The sequence below is a fragment of the Amphiura filiformis genome, chromosome 17 (assembly GCF_039555335.1).
Source record: "Amphiura filiformis chromosome 17, Afil_fr2py, whole genome shotgun sequence".
NCBI classification, from domain to species: domain Eukaryota; kingdom Metazoa; phylum Echinodermata; class Ophiuroidea; order Amphilepidida; family Amphiuridae; genus Amphiura; species Amphiura filiformis.
This window is the reverse complement of record NC_092644.1, coordinates 47,862,457-47,878,231: the sequence shown is the minus strand read 5'-3', so window position 1 is coordinate 47,878,231 and position 15,775 is coordinate 47,862,457. Positions and strand designations below refer to the sequence as shown.

The 15,775-nt window shown below is 35.6% G+C and overlaps 1 protein-coding gene and 1 long non-coding RNA gene across 3 annotated transcripts in view; both read left to right on the top strand.

The window, feature by feature from the left end:
- LOC140137890 (stomatin-4-like) overlaps nt 1-15,775 on the top strand; it is a 275,871-nt gene that overhangs the window by 203,770 nt on the left and 56,326 nt on the right. The window lies entirely within an intron of this gene.
- Nucleotides 11,345-13,991, top strand: LOC140137889 (uncharacterized). The gene is made up of 2 exons (XR_011856916.1): nt 11,345-11,829; nt 13,537-13,991. It is a non-coding gene; the product is annotated as an uncharacterized lncRNA (long non-coding RNA).

Here is a 15,775-nt window from a genome sequence, read left to right as displayed (position 1 = left end):
TGTTTGGACGTTGAGTTGCCTATCCAGAACCTGCATGGTGGTATATGCATTGAAGAATGCACAGTAGATGTGAGGTTCTAAACCTTTAGATGTTGGTGGCACACTTTGGTGTGAAGCTGACTTTGAGAAGTGAACCTCATGTGCTCTGAGTTGGAAAAAATTACTGGATTTGTTTCCAGCATCTATGACTTGCACTGCCTGCTGGATAGAAGAAGGACCTAGTGGAGTTGTTGCGCCAAGTCCTTGCAAGTAAACCACAGGTTTGGCCTTGAGGGCTGCTTTCTTTGTGTCTATTTTACTGGTGATGTCACATCCTGTGAGGCTATGTAGCGCAGGAAGCACTGTGCATATCTGAGGGCCCAATCTTGAATGTGGAGAGGGGCAAAACAGGTAGTGTTGCCTCTCCCTGCTCTTACCCACAGTTCCTCGTGAAGAAAGGTAGCCATATAAAACAACAGGGCAACTGTTACATCAGTATCGTTGGATATAACAACGCATGTTTTGTGACTAGCTCGGACACAATCTAGGACATGCATGGGTATACGGAGATCTGCATGTTATATTCTGTTCCATTATGGATCTTTATGCACTTCCATTTGTCACTGTCAATGCATAGCTGGCTAAGAACATTTGTGATGCGATCAAGCAAAATGAGTCTGATGTCGATCAAAATCAAAATTCAGTTTTCAATCTCATTGTATGAGCCATTCGCAGAGCATTATTGTGCTGAAAACCCCATCATAATTAGACTTATGGTTCCAGAGATATGGCGATTTTAGTGTTGCTCAGAACAACAAAATACAAACGAAGTTGAATACTATTATTGATTATATCTCTAAATCAAAATTCCCGACATCCGACTCATTTTGCTTGATCACATCACATTTGGCTCTTTATGCATTTCCATGGACCTATCACGCAAGAATGCATACACTAGTGTTTCAAGCAGCAGTTAATTTTGGCTTGACGGCCAGAACGTTGACATGTCCTTTGGAATTGGTGTAAATAGCTCAATTGAGCTCAGTACACTGGAGTCGTGCTGCATCTCCTCAACTCTCTGTATCTTTCACCGATGGGTCGTCATAGTAAATGTCAAAGATATAATCGCATCTGCCATGGTGATGATACAGAGAGGTTGTTTCTGCAAACTTTGAGAGCAGATCAGAGAAACTTGTAAGTCCTGATAGAGGCACTCTGCGGATTGCTGCCATGACATCAAGCAGCAAGGCTGAATCATCTTTATGCCGGTAGCAATAGTAATCAGGCTTGAGGGTTTCCTCTAATTCGCGAACAAGTTGGCTCTTTTCTGGTTTGGTCATTAAACCGTCATCACCAAACAGCAATGGGGAAGGTACGACATCATATGCCAAAAGATCATCAGTGCCAAGACCTCTATCTCTAGCCACTTCGATGGATTTGTCAGTCATATTCATGGCTGTTCTCTTGGGTTTGTCTTTGATTGAGGCCATTGTTTTGAGATTCCCTCTGTGAATAGTGTATCTTATTTTACAGATTTCTTGATTATCATTTCACTGTGGAAAGCCTGATATTTGTTCATCCCTTTATAAGACGCATTTAGTACATCGTTTCTGATTACTGATGTCATCACCTGCTTGGTGACGAAGTTGTGGAGCTCTTTGGGGCACTCTGCAGAGAACGGTGATCCTCTCTTTTCAATGAACTTCATCATCTCTTGAACGTGCCCTTCTTGTTTGTTTGATGGCCATTTTGAAATTCAGGATGGCTGTCCACCCCTATTGCGTCGAAGTCTAATATAGTAATGTTTTGGGGTTCATCGACCCTAAAAACATATGTTTAGACACCAACGTCAGGTCTATGAACCTCTAACGCTAAGATACAGTCGAAAGTAGTCAATTTGGCGGCCATTTTGAAAAGCGCCCTCAATAGAAAAGTTAATCATATTCTATACTAGTAGTTTTTGGGGGTTCCTTGACCCTGAAAACGTATGTTTAGACACCAACGTCCGGTCTCTATGACCTCTAGAGCTGAGATAAAGTCAAAAGTAGTCAATATGGCGGCCATTTTGAAAAGCGCACTGAATAGAAAAGTTATTCATATTCTAAGTCTATTCTATTATTTTTTTCGGGTTCCTTGACCCTGAAAACATATATATAGACAACAAAATCATATCTCTATGAGCCTCTGGAGCTAAGATATAGTCAGAAATAGTTAATTTGGCGGCCATTTTGAAAAGCGCCCTCTACAGAAAAAGTTAGGCAAATTCAGATCGATCACCCAAGTTTTTCTGAAAGCCCTTGACTTGTACATCAATAAAATCATGGTTGACTGAGTACAACAGAGATGGCCACGAACTCCCCCATAGAGCCAGGAATAGCATATTATGTGTAAATGTATTGCATTATTAATATTGAGCTATCACAGTATGCTATCTACTGAAGATATCATATTATGTGTGAATGTGCTGCATATTAATTAATATTGAGCTATCCCAGTGTGCTATCTACTGAAGATAGCATATTATGTGTAAATGTATTGCATTATTAATATTTAGCTATCACAGTATGCTATCTACTGAAGATAGCATATTATGTGTAAATGTGCTGCATATTAATTAATATTGAGCTATCCCAGTGTGCTTTCTACTGAAGATAGCATATTATGTGTAAATGTGCTGCATATTAATTAATATTGAGCTATCCCAGTGTGCTATCTACTGAAGATAGCAAATGATGTCATGCACTGCATTATAAGACTGGGCTATCCAACTGTGCTATCTACTGAAGATAGCATATTATAAAAATTATATAAATGAACTGCATGATATTAATATTGAGCTATCATAGTGTGCTATCTACTGAAGATAGCAAATCATGTCATAAGCTGTACACTAATATTTGAGTTGTGGCTCAAAGAAAGTAATACATTATTTTGTGTTTTATCAAAAACCATGGTATTACTACTAGTAGCATCTTGTTGCCAATAATAATTGAAAAAGAATGTTACAAGAAATAATAGTTATTGATTTTGCATGAGAAATAACTTATTTCATCTCATATGTGCCTTGATTTTCTCCAGGCATACAGTCAAGCATTATGGGTTTACTATGAACTAAACAGACAAACTGTGATCAGATGGGCATGTAACCTCAAGAGTTTGAACTTCCAAATGTAGAAATGAAATTCGAAATCACTCCGAGTTGTAGCCACATGTTGGTTTAGCAGCAGGAACCCCTGAGCCACCCCCTAGTGATTAGTATGTGCTTGGGTATAGAACCTCCAAATGTAGAAATGAAATTCTAAATCACTCCGAATTGTAGCCACATGTTGGTTTTGCTAGCAGAAACCCCAGCGTCACTCTAATATGACTACTATGTGCTTAGGGTGTAGAACCAAGAATTGACCAATTACTAAAGCCTGTTCGGCTTATACAAGGCAAAAATCTTTTGTTACTGCACACGTCAACAAAGTCCCAACTCATGCTTGTGTCAATTCACATAAGCATGCGCCGGTTGCGCATTACGCAATGCACAACTAGCGAAAGTACTGCACCCAACTGCATGCACGCCATTCTATATCAGTACACAGTGTTATGAGTCTTTATTTTTTTGCCTTATATAAGCCGAAACAAACTTTATGCACGATCATATTTAATACAGTGAACATCTGAATGGAACCCTCAAATTTCCTACCCCCCCCCCTAAAATTTTGGGAGGTTTGAGGTGGGTCAAACCTCCAAGTTTACCTCAGAGTTTCAAACCTCTAAAAGCGTCTGCACAGACGAAACCCCTGACTAAACCATCAAGGGTTCTGATCATCAAAGTTACCTCTGAGTGTATATCTCCTGTGTGTACACCGCAAGAGTAATAATTGGAACTCAACAGTCAATATGAGATGATATCATCAGGTTATTATAAGACTACAGGCAAGGCTATATGCTGATATTGCAGTGGTGTAGATGGATGGACCAGTAGACAAATCATATCGCTGGTTATTAAAATTGGTAAGATGGAGGGTGCTCCATTGGGCATCACATTAAAGGTCCAATCATTGATTTGCCAGGCAAAACACTTGGAAAGTCAAATAACATTTCTGGTATTTTTGCATGGAAAAAGTAGTTTGTGTATTTGTGCTGATAAATTTGATAGCAAACAAAATGCAAGAAAATCTGTCATATAATTGTAATGTAAGTCAGAATAAAAGTTGAAATGTGCTTTTAATAAGTTCTTGCACAAGTGAGGCTGTTGAATTCTGAAACTGCTTAACGTGAGAATGCAGCTTGGCTTTGCCTTGTTGTTTTACTTAAAATAATGATGTCACCCATATTATATATATTAGATGATAGATGCACTCCAGCAGCTAAAACAATACCTTTATTCTCTAAGTAATGCCTCCTATACTTATATGTGTAAAGTATGGAAATTAATGTGTTGAAGTGTTAAAAAAGTGTTATCCAGGAATTTTTACAGTGTAGGGCTATGAGATCAGGGAGAATGGGGAAATGATTTACCATATCAATTTATATTCCCATTGTAGGTATGAAAAGTTCAACTCACATTGTTGCAAAATCATCTTCAGAGGTACATTCATTTAAAATTGATAGAGTCTGTAGCATGAAGCCATTTTTGTATTGTTGATACAGTGCAAATAGCCTGAAACTGAACGTGAAACATGATATATGCAAGAGTGCTGCAACTGTTAGAATCTGGAATGAGTTTGACATTTATTGTATTTACTCATTAACTAACATGTAGTACAACCTAGAAATAACTGAGTACAAATTATGACAAGTTTCCACCTAAGATAGTAATTTATAATTGCATTATGGAATGTTTACATAATATTTTCACTAAAAGCAGGATTCTAAACCTCTATACTTGAAAAGAATGCAATAATTTAATTTCTAAAATTGATTTGAAATTTGGAAGCTGCACAAAATGGTTTTAGAACAACAACCAATTTCCCAATCTTAACTTGCCTGAAAGCTACTTTAAAGGTACGAGAAATGGGCGGATTTATTTGAAAAAGAAACTAATGAGAAATGGGAGGATTTATGTGAAAAACAAACTTGTTTTAAGTGCTTTAAATGCCCTAAATGACTGGATATTTTGTAATTCCCCCTTTCTTTTAATGAAAAATGAGAAGGTACTCATCACTCACAAGACAAAACAAATATCATCATTGTAATAATTCAGGGATAAATATTGCTATCTTCAGTAAATAGAAATGTTCACAATTTACTTGAAAATGATATATGTATTCCATAGTTTTTATCTTTTACTAAGTTTTAAGTTGTGTGATTTCAAGAATAGTTTGTCAAATATGGCTAAAGAAGCAGAAATCATTGATTTCTTGGGAAGCCCAAGCCCGATCATAAAGGAGTGTTCATATTTTAGCCTATTCAAGGGATTGTCAGTGCCCCACTCCAAGTGTGGGGTGGGAACAAAACAATTCTAGGGTTGCCTGAAAAGTTGTTTCTCTCTCCATATAAGTGATCCGATGGACCAGAAAACCCTAAAATTAATAAAACATTACAATTTTGTATTTTTTATGTGCTGCTGAGGTAGATGTTAATGGCAAGCATGAAAGCAATCTGATAAAGACATTAATCTGAAGGTACATGTAGAATTGAAGTATGTCTAGCAGTAAACACTAAGAATAGCAATTTACATTTACAGAGTGGGTTATACACTTGATTTATGAAACAAACATGAGTCATAAGGTATATTGGTGATAGCAATTAATAGGCAAAAGTGATGCATGCTGGGAATGAAAAGGGCCAAATTAGCCTTTGCAGGTGATGAATTTGATAACTTTACCCTTTTCATTCCCAGCATGCATCATGTTTGCCTAATAATTGCTATCAGTAATGCACCTTATGAACAAATAGCCATAATTTTTGTATTGTTAACTCATTGGATGCGGAGTTACACACAAATATTTTGCACAAGAAGTCTCTGATAATCCCTTTAACTGGGCAGGCAAAAATAAATTACTAAAAATATATCATCTATGTACCAAACGAATGAATTGGCTTGATGTGGTTGCATGTACTTTCTGTGCAACTGGCTCTCTCCTTTGTCAATATCTATAAACACAAGTTTGATTGGACCCTGAGGGTACTGCTGTAGCATGAGGAGGCATGGTAACATACCAAGTGCCATAGATCAACACACATTTTTGTCCATATCAATTATTTGCTCTAGCTTGATCTTGAGTATCGAAAACAGTTAATCCAAAGTGTTACAATTAGAGCTAATTAGCACATAAACGGAATCCCAGCCGGGGCACAACTCAACTCAACTGAAAAAAACAAAACAACAAGGGAATGTGTTGACATGGGACTAGAACCAGTCGTATAAATTAAATTCAGTTACTTCTTAAGAGCATAAATACTACAACTTTTGATCAGATATTGGAAAATTTTAAAGCCTTGCTCCCCCCCCCCGGAAGGTCAGGTCTTAAAACCAAGACCTGTCCATTTTAGGGAGTCGACGGAACTATTCTAGCCATGGGCCTCTTGATTACCACCAACAGGGTTGTCTATAACATTTTACAGCAAGAGAAGCATTCATGCACTCTCTCAAAAGTGTTAATTTCAAGTCATTCACATACTGTTATTAGTGACATTAAGTCATAAGTCATTCGGTGTAAAAAAATGTGAGGCAAAATAACAACTTATGTACTCTTAAGGTATGTTGGAGTAGTCATGGTTGTTCAACTCCAAAAACAAAATCAATTTCCATTGTCTAGATAGGGGATTAATGAAAAGTTACGCCTTAAAGATTTTAATGTACTGAATGCAAAACATTTAATCTCAAAATTTGTTTAATGTATTGTAGTTCTTGAGATATGTATTGTTTTATGAAGATGTTTTATTTCAACACTCTTTACATCATAACCCAAGAACCACAAGGCCTTCAAAAGTGCAACTGTGAGTTTTGAATTCTTATTCAAGTCCATTTCAAAATAACCACAACAAACTTCTCTATAGAGGTCATTACTATTCAGAGGATACCACAATTCAACCAATTCACAACAGCTCTAACTGGCCTTAAGGATTTCTACATATTTTTCTAAACCCTTATAGTTTGTCATTAAAATATGAATCTTCAGGACTTTAAAATAAAAATTCAGAGAGTAAGGATGCCATTTTCAGGCACACCATTAGTAGCCTCATCAACCCTATACAATTGTCAGAACTTGTTCTGAGATTTTCAGGTCATGTTTAAACCCTTTTGGCTCCAGTTTGGGAGATATAAGTGTGTTTGGAATAAACTATCAGCCCTCACAGAAAAACTCACATTAGTTGTGTCCAGACGTTCATAGAATTCTTGAGGACTATGGACGTGCTCAAGAATCATGATTCCTAAGTCAATCTGTGAGTGTGTGTCCACACAACTCAATTGCAGCCTAGAATCCAGGGAATCAATCCTCAAGTTTTGCAATGCCTGATGGCGAGTCTATGACGCCAGCTCTGGCATTGCTATACCGAAGCTTACTGTGACCCATCTAGTGGCATGCCAAATTGAGCCGTATTAAATATAATATACAAGGTCACAGGTTTATGCTCAGCACTGGAGAATCGCAAATTGTATCATTTACACGGCAGTAGCACGCGAGGACCACTCGAGCATCACTTGGGAAAATCGTGAAATTCCCTAAATTTCTTGGGGATCAGTCTGGGGATATAATTTGGGGGCAAACTCAGGGATTTGAATCCTCAAGAGCGTTCACATAGCAGATTCCCCCAAGTTTTTACTCGGGAACCGCATTGCTTAAGCAAAAAACCCTCCATGTGGATGTGCCATATTGCTTCCCATTTTACATCGTTGTGTCTTTCTGATTTAGCCCCAGAGGGAACTGTGTGCCATTCCTAGTGAATAAAAACAAGGGCGCTTGTATCACAGCATACATTTGAAATGGAGAAATAGGGCCACAGTCAATGGGAAACGAATGTTGTATAGTGCTAAGAAACAAAGGTTCATTGTTTCTTGATAAGACAATGTTGTGATAGTTAGTTTTGAGTTATAATCTGAGGTAATTTTCAAGTTACTACAAGTTTTTTGCAGTAAATATTGGCTACAATTTGATAGGTCATTCTTGAATGATGGTTAGTTCAATTCAAACTGTAGTTTAGGCCCCAAAAAGTGTGTCTCAGAGCTGTGTGAAGATTAGAATCCAATGCGGAATGCAGTTTTCCATTATTTAAAACAATATAGTTTAACTATATTGTTTGTTATGCAAATAATGCTATATTATATCCCAGGCATGCGGAGGAGGCCTCCTTTTGAAATTCCAGAATTTGTGTGGTGAATAGTTGTATCCTAAGTTTATTCAGCAAATACAGAAATTTAAATAAATAATAACAAAGCATATGCTAGGAGCCATGTAGTAGCTTGCAGGAATCTTAGAGGGGCATTTTGTGATTTTAGCATCCATTTCTTAGGCCCAGCAAACATAAAACATTGGAAACAGGTTACATTTTGGGTTTTGATTTTGGTAAAAACATTTTAATACCATTAAATGTTGTGTTATATAAAGGTCATGAAAACGCTTCTGTTACTTAGCATTTTAAAACATTTTGTATGAGAACTCACTGCAACAATATTATCAAAATGATTATTAAAATGTTATTGTAAAATATTTTTGCAGTCCGCTACTAGTGTAGTGCTGAAATGTTACTAAAATGTAAGTAAAACATCATCATTTTTCAAGATTATATGTGACACGATCTGGTCCATGGGGGCCAAAGGAGGCATTTTTCAAAATTGAGTTACTGTAATTATTACATTACACATACAATAGGCTATCATTTACTGAAAACACCAAAGGTCTAGCATACTTGGTTCTAAAGTTATGAAGTTTTTTGGTTTCTATTTTCTTATGTATTTTATTGTTTTTTACTCCATATTTTTACCTTGATCTTAGTTTCAAATTTGCGGCCTTTGGCCCACATGGACCAGATCATGTCACATATAGTCCTGGGTTCTAATGGTGCAAATATCTCAACTTTTTTGGAGTAAATGAGAGGATGAGGCTGTGGATCATGAAGTGCCTCTTAGTCATAGAGTCATATAACCTCTAACATTTAAGGAGCAAATTTAAATAAATGATTGTGTTTTTTTAATTAAAAATAAATCATACAGTAAACTATTATCACCATATATGTCAAACACAATACTATATTAAACATTCTTCTCCAGGTTCACTGCCCCAATAATGATTATTATTGCAATGTTTGTTATAATTAATTCCCGACAACATGCTACTGTTTTTCCATGTAACACTACCATTTTGCTACAAGTAAGCCAATGCAAAGAAAACAGCAACACATCTTTTCCATTTACAACTGATTTGGGCACCCGTACACTGGCTCATAATTGTGAGCTAAGTAATTTACTTAACAAATTTTACATATCATATATCTATTGTTAATACTTTTTGACCAATCAATACAGTGTTCTCCTTGGGTTAAAATTGTATTGTGTTTTGAAATTGTAATTATTCGTCTAGTAATAACAAATTACCATATCCTTTATTAATGTCTTGGTTAATGATTTATTTATTGTTTAATCTGATGTTCTCCTTTGGTTAAAATTGTATTGTGTTTTTAAATTCTAGTAATTGTCACAACTTCTACACAGTATTTTTACCACAGTTATTTTAGGTCGCTGACTGTATTTCTGGTAAGCATTGAAAATACAAAAAACCTATTGATAGTCCCCTGGAACAATCATAACTTTATGCAGGAATTGAGTCTGATAATGGTGCGTATAAAATCATCCAGCCCCTGGCTTGATCATGGCATAACAAATGCACTCCACTGCTTACAGTGTTAATGTTATTGCAAATCCTTCCTTGCTAGCAGAAACTAAACCTCACACAAGCTGTATCCAAATTGAAAATGACTCCCTCGATGTCTGTTGACATTTCAAAACATACCTTTTACAAAATCCTGGGTGTATTTCATGATTTGATTTTGTAATGTTGCTGGTGCGTTACACAACTTGTAAGACGTAAGTGTTTCCTTTGTTGTTATCTTGTGGGATGGTGGTTGTTTCATTTATTTTTATAACGGGGAACAAGGTTGTCTTTGTATTTCCCCACATACAGAAATAAGTGTTGCATCAAAGTAGTGCATTATTAGTGTTCTGGGTCTGGCGGGTTTCTTTCAAGGAAGGAATCAAGGGTTCAGTATAGCTGCCCCATAGACATTAACAATGTATGCATTCTACACATCTATGTATGACACCAGGCAGCTATTAGTGTTCTGGGTCTGGCGATTTTCTTTCAAGGAAGAAATCAAGGGTTCAGTATAGCTGCCATATAGACATTAACTGCATTCTACACATCTATGTATGACACCAGGCAGCTAGTAGTGATGAGGCCTTTTGCACTAACCCCTTAAAATTGGTGAGGTGAGAAGTAGGGCAAATGTCAGGATTCTTAAATTTTTCTATAATAAAAATAATAAAAAAGGAAACTAAACCTAACCCAGACAATATTATTTTACCGAGAAGAATGTACATGTACATAACAAAGAGCAGTGTGTGTTGTGGTTTAAAGTATGATATTATCACTACAACAGTTATTTAGAGATAAGTCAATCCTTTTTATAGATATTTATTTCTTGTTACAGAAACTTGATTACTATTTAATGTAGGCACTATATGCATCAAATTTATATAACTGTATCCCGAAAATCATATACGAGTACATGTAGCTCATTTAATCCATCAAGTGGAGATAGCAGAATAACATGTATCACTTTTACTGCTTTTGAGACAAGAAAATAACACATACGAGCTATGTACAGAAGAAATATTGAATAACAAATAATTGCTATCTACTGAAGATAGCAAAATTATACAGAATGTCTATCAGAAGTAGCAGAATAGCACATAATTTCTATCTACCGAAGATAGCAGAATTGTAAAACTTGTTAATGAAAATATGGATGAAGAGCACATGTATTATAGCTATCTACTGAAGATAGCAAAACGAATATAGAATTTCTCTCTATCAGAAGCAGCTGAATAGCACATATTTTCTATCTACCGAAGATAGCAGAATTGTAAAACTTTTTAATGAAAATATGGATGAAGAGCACATAATATTATAGCTATCTACTGAAGATAGCAAAAAGAATACAGAATCTCTATCTATCAGAAGTAGCAAAATATCATATAATTTCTATCTACCAAAGATAGCAGAATTGTAAAACTTTTTAATGAAAATATGGATGAAGAGCGCAAAATATTATAGCTATCTACTGAAGATAGCAAAAAGAATACAGAATCTCTAGATCAGAAGTAGCAAAATATCATATAATTTCTATTTACCAAAGATAGCAGAATACAGTTTTCAATCCCTCAATTGAAAACAAATTTAACCCCTGTGGAATAATGGTATGGTCCTGTTGTTGCCATGGCATGTTTTTGTTGTTTGATTCTCATGTCATCATTGCTTTGTCAGATTTCAACAAGACAGCTTGTGTTTACAAAATTTTCTTTCCTCTTTATAATTTTTATAATTTTTACAATTTATCATGGTTCATCTGTACTAATCATCAGTAGTAATATTATTGGTTATTGTTATTGCTGGCATTTCATCATTTCATCAACGGGTTTTGGTTTAGTTTTGTGGTTTATAAGCTTACTAAATTGTCGTGAGTAATGCAATGGAAGAGATACCCACCAAACAAAGCGAGACATGCAGTGGTCATCGTGGAATCATGGTGGAATGACAAACTAAAATCATCACACCCCTGATCGTAACGCTGGAGGTATTTTCCAGTATGGATGCAGCAGTAGTGTTGAGATATGGCAGATCATGATGAATTGATTTGGTGAGAAAATTGGTTTAAAAAAAAAAAAAAATTATGAATAGGCCTATCACTATCAGTTCCGATTTCAGTATTGTCGGATTGTAGTAAAGGCAGCACATTTGTAAAAAGCGTGCTTTGGAAGTAATAAGCATGAGCTATTAATTAGTGCGGCAAAAGTAATAATATTGTTTTATTTAAATTTACATTTAACAGCTATTTAAAAGTGCACCCAATTGTTGGGGCTCACATTCATTTCATTATTAAGGCAGAACGCATAAAGCACTGGGAATATTGCGATCTCGGTTCATTGTTCTATGAGCAATATGTGGAACGTCAATCAATATATAGTGTTATGCAAATACCTGAATTTCTATGACGTGTTATCAGCATATTACAAAAAATTCATTGATCGTATATTAATGAGATGGCGTCATACGAAAATGTATATTTTCACTATACGATATCGAGACATTGCCAAAATAAAATTGTAGTGCATTTTAGAGCATTAATTAAAAAGTTTATTATTTATTATTTAGTACAATTTTGGTTTTCACATATAAATTGCATCGTTTACATGTGTCAACTTAATTGAGAGAGAAATATCGGATAAATGTGCATGGTATAGGTTGCAGAATTTGTTTTAGAAACAACAAGCGTGGGGGTCAAAACCCTCGTTGCGCTGATGCTCCGTGCCTGAACTTCAGTTCAAAATAAAACTGTTGTTGGTGCAATAAATTCGTTGAAGAGGGTTATAAATAATCCGGGCACAGGTTTCTTTTGTTTTAGCCCTGAAAAGGTATTAAGAGTCGGAGCCATGCGAGGTCTGCCGTGACTCTTCTTTTGCATAAATCATAAATGCCTTATATCGCGGGCCAGGAGCCATTCATAGGCCGTGATTTAGGGGGCGTTGGCATATTAAATAGATAATGACGCAATCGGCATCTAAAAAATCAATCAATCTAAATAAATAAATCTTAATCATTATTGTTGCGTCCATATTCAAAAATGAATGGCGTACTAAGTTTTGCTGACGCAATTGGCATCAATCAATCAATCAAGCAATCAATAAATAAAATAATATTTAGCATGGCGTATAGGCTGTGTATCACTTATTTTGGTTAATTTTGTGATTCATGTTATAGTCTGATTAAAGAATGTTAGTGGTCGGTACTTGAAAAGATTGTCATTATTGAAAGGCAACATTTTGGTTGGGTTTCAATACACTAACTGGAAATTCAATACACTAATAGGCGTTTGCTGTTGTCGTTGTGCGCTATATAGTTTGCTGCATTTTATACATTACGATTTTTAAATCGTACATTAAAATTATGATATATTCAACTGGTTGAGAATAAAAATCAGATCCACGCACTCTATAGAATATTAAATCACAAGTCTTTAATACAATGCACTATATCGAGAGCTATCCAGACACTATGCAATTTTCTTTATCTGCGTCAATAATAGAATAATTATTGAATTTTATCGAATTGAATACATCTCTACATTTTGAGTTTGTACTTCAGCACTGAGCGATCTAGCGATAGATTCCTAGCCAATCACATAGGACTCCTGGTGAAATACCAATCGCCCGTCGTTCACCAACAGAGTGTTAAGTTGCAGGGAAAAAATCTTTATAATATGGTGTCGACACTGTGGCTTGTATACATATGCAAAAGCCTATGCTTGCACAATTTGCTCCCCTTTTTTCTGTCTTCTTCGTTGCAGATTAAATAGGGACTCCATCCAAGTCAGATAGCAGAAGAGAAGATGCTTTGCTTGTTTGAAATGGAGATTTGTAATTGCACAACGATATATGTTGATCTCATCATCAGGCATAGGGGCTTACTTGGTTAGACTGGAACCACATAACAGCCACATGGCAGCATGACTTATATTCTGTATAGTTCTGTCATAGACTAGCATGGAGCACTATGAAAGATGGATGAAAATACCACTGAATTATTGGTCCTTAAAACAGTTAAAATTACTGCTCTAACAGAGTACAGTATTTAAAGCGTACATTATGAGGACACTCGATTAACATAATGGTATCAAATACAGAGTAGATGTACTTTTGCTCAGATGAAGAAGAAATTGTTGTATTAATTAATACTGCATGTGGCATCATGTAAAAGCTATGGAAGAACCATTTCAAGTGCTTTTAACGGACATAAAAATAATGGAGAACAATCGTGCAAGAATCACAGATTATATAGCACTTTACATTTTATATGTATGTCTACCTGTCCAATGCAAGACAATGAGAATTCATAAGGGACGGTCCTTGGGACTTTTGGATGTCATCGGGCCAACAGAGCTTCTGTTTTTCAACTCGATCTGAACAATTTTATTTTCTCCAAGTTGTAACCATTTTCTTGAGATGTGATCAAAGGTTTGTAAATTGCTGCAATCAATCTTTTGTCACTCTGAACATTTGACATACTCACCAGCATGTATATACAGCACCATCATTTATAGCTATTTATGCTTTCATCAGTTTTGATAGACTATGCCATTGTCGATTTTGATAAAAATATAATCATGGTGAAGGCATTCAGTTGAGCTCGAAATTATACTGATATTTATCACATCCAAATACTAGTAAATGGTTATGAAAAAGTTTATATAATCATATTAGTAACAGTAAAAGTAAAAATGACATATTACTGGGTGAGCAATATGAATTCAGGTAAAATGACTGGCGTAGCCTTTGTTGATTTGCGTAAGGCGTTTGATACAGTCAATCATGATATGTTGTTGAATAAATTACATGAAATGTGCGCAACTGACCACACAGTTAAATGGTTTCGTTCTTATTTACATGATAGAACACAACGAGTGTCTTTTAAGGGAGCTTTATCAAATGAACTTCCTGTAAATTCAGGTGTTCCTCAAGGTAGCATACTTGGGCCACTATTATTCATCATTTTATTAATAGCATGTGTAAAGTAATTGAGCATGGTTATATTTCAATGTATGCTGATGATACCACACTGTACTGTCTGTTAGTGGGGATGATGCTCGTGATATTGCAAGTAAATTAAGATGTGATCTTGAAAAGCTTATGATTTGGATGCGTACGAATAAGATGTTCCTCAGGAATAATAGACAAAGGGATAGGCATCCTAGACTGCTGCCCTCTGTTGAAATATGTATCCTAGGTCTAGACAATAGGCGGATTAGCGGCCATTTTGTCTTCGACATGATTTTATTCACGTGTCCTTATACTTTAGTACACAAATATACAAGTTAACAGGTTTACAATATTAAAATTATATTTTGAATAATCAATTATATTCTGTAGTAAATCGATCAAATGACGGTGATTGTTCAGGTATTATATGCTTGATAAAATTAAACTGTCTGACCAGCTAGTATTCTCCTCCGCGTCAGTGTGATTCCAGACATTCCACGTGCCGTGTTGCGAAGGTGGAGGAGACTAAAGCTGTATTAACGAACACGCACACGTTAAAAATGATGTAGTCTAAGTCGAACAATAGCGTGGCGTAGTTTCCGCATTGTTCCTATGCACTTTCACCCTCCTGTGTTCCTTAACTCTGATAAGACAAAAATCATGCTAGTTGGTACTAGTGCTAGACTTAATAAATGTGCATGCAAATGATTTTTCTGTTAGAATTGATGGTAATGATCTTGAATATGTTGATAATTTTAAATGCTTGATTAAGCATAAGCAAGTTAATAATGTTGTTCGAAATGTTTTTTGTAAACTTGCTTTGTTACATCGTGTTAAACCATATCTTAATGTTGATACTTTAAATGTTCTTTATAAAAGTATGGTTCAACCTCACTTTGATTATTGTAGCTTAGCATGGTATGGTCGTTTTAAAGAAGATTGTCATAGACTTGATGTAATACAAAAGCGATGTGGGCGAGTGGTCTTGGGTGTTAATTACTACACTCCATCTAATTATATGTTTCAAGAGCCAAGGTGGTCACGGCTATC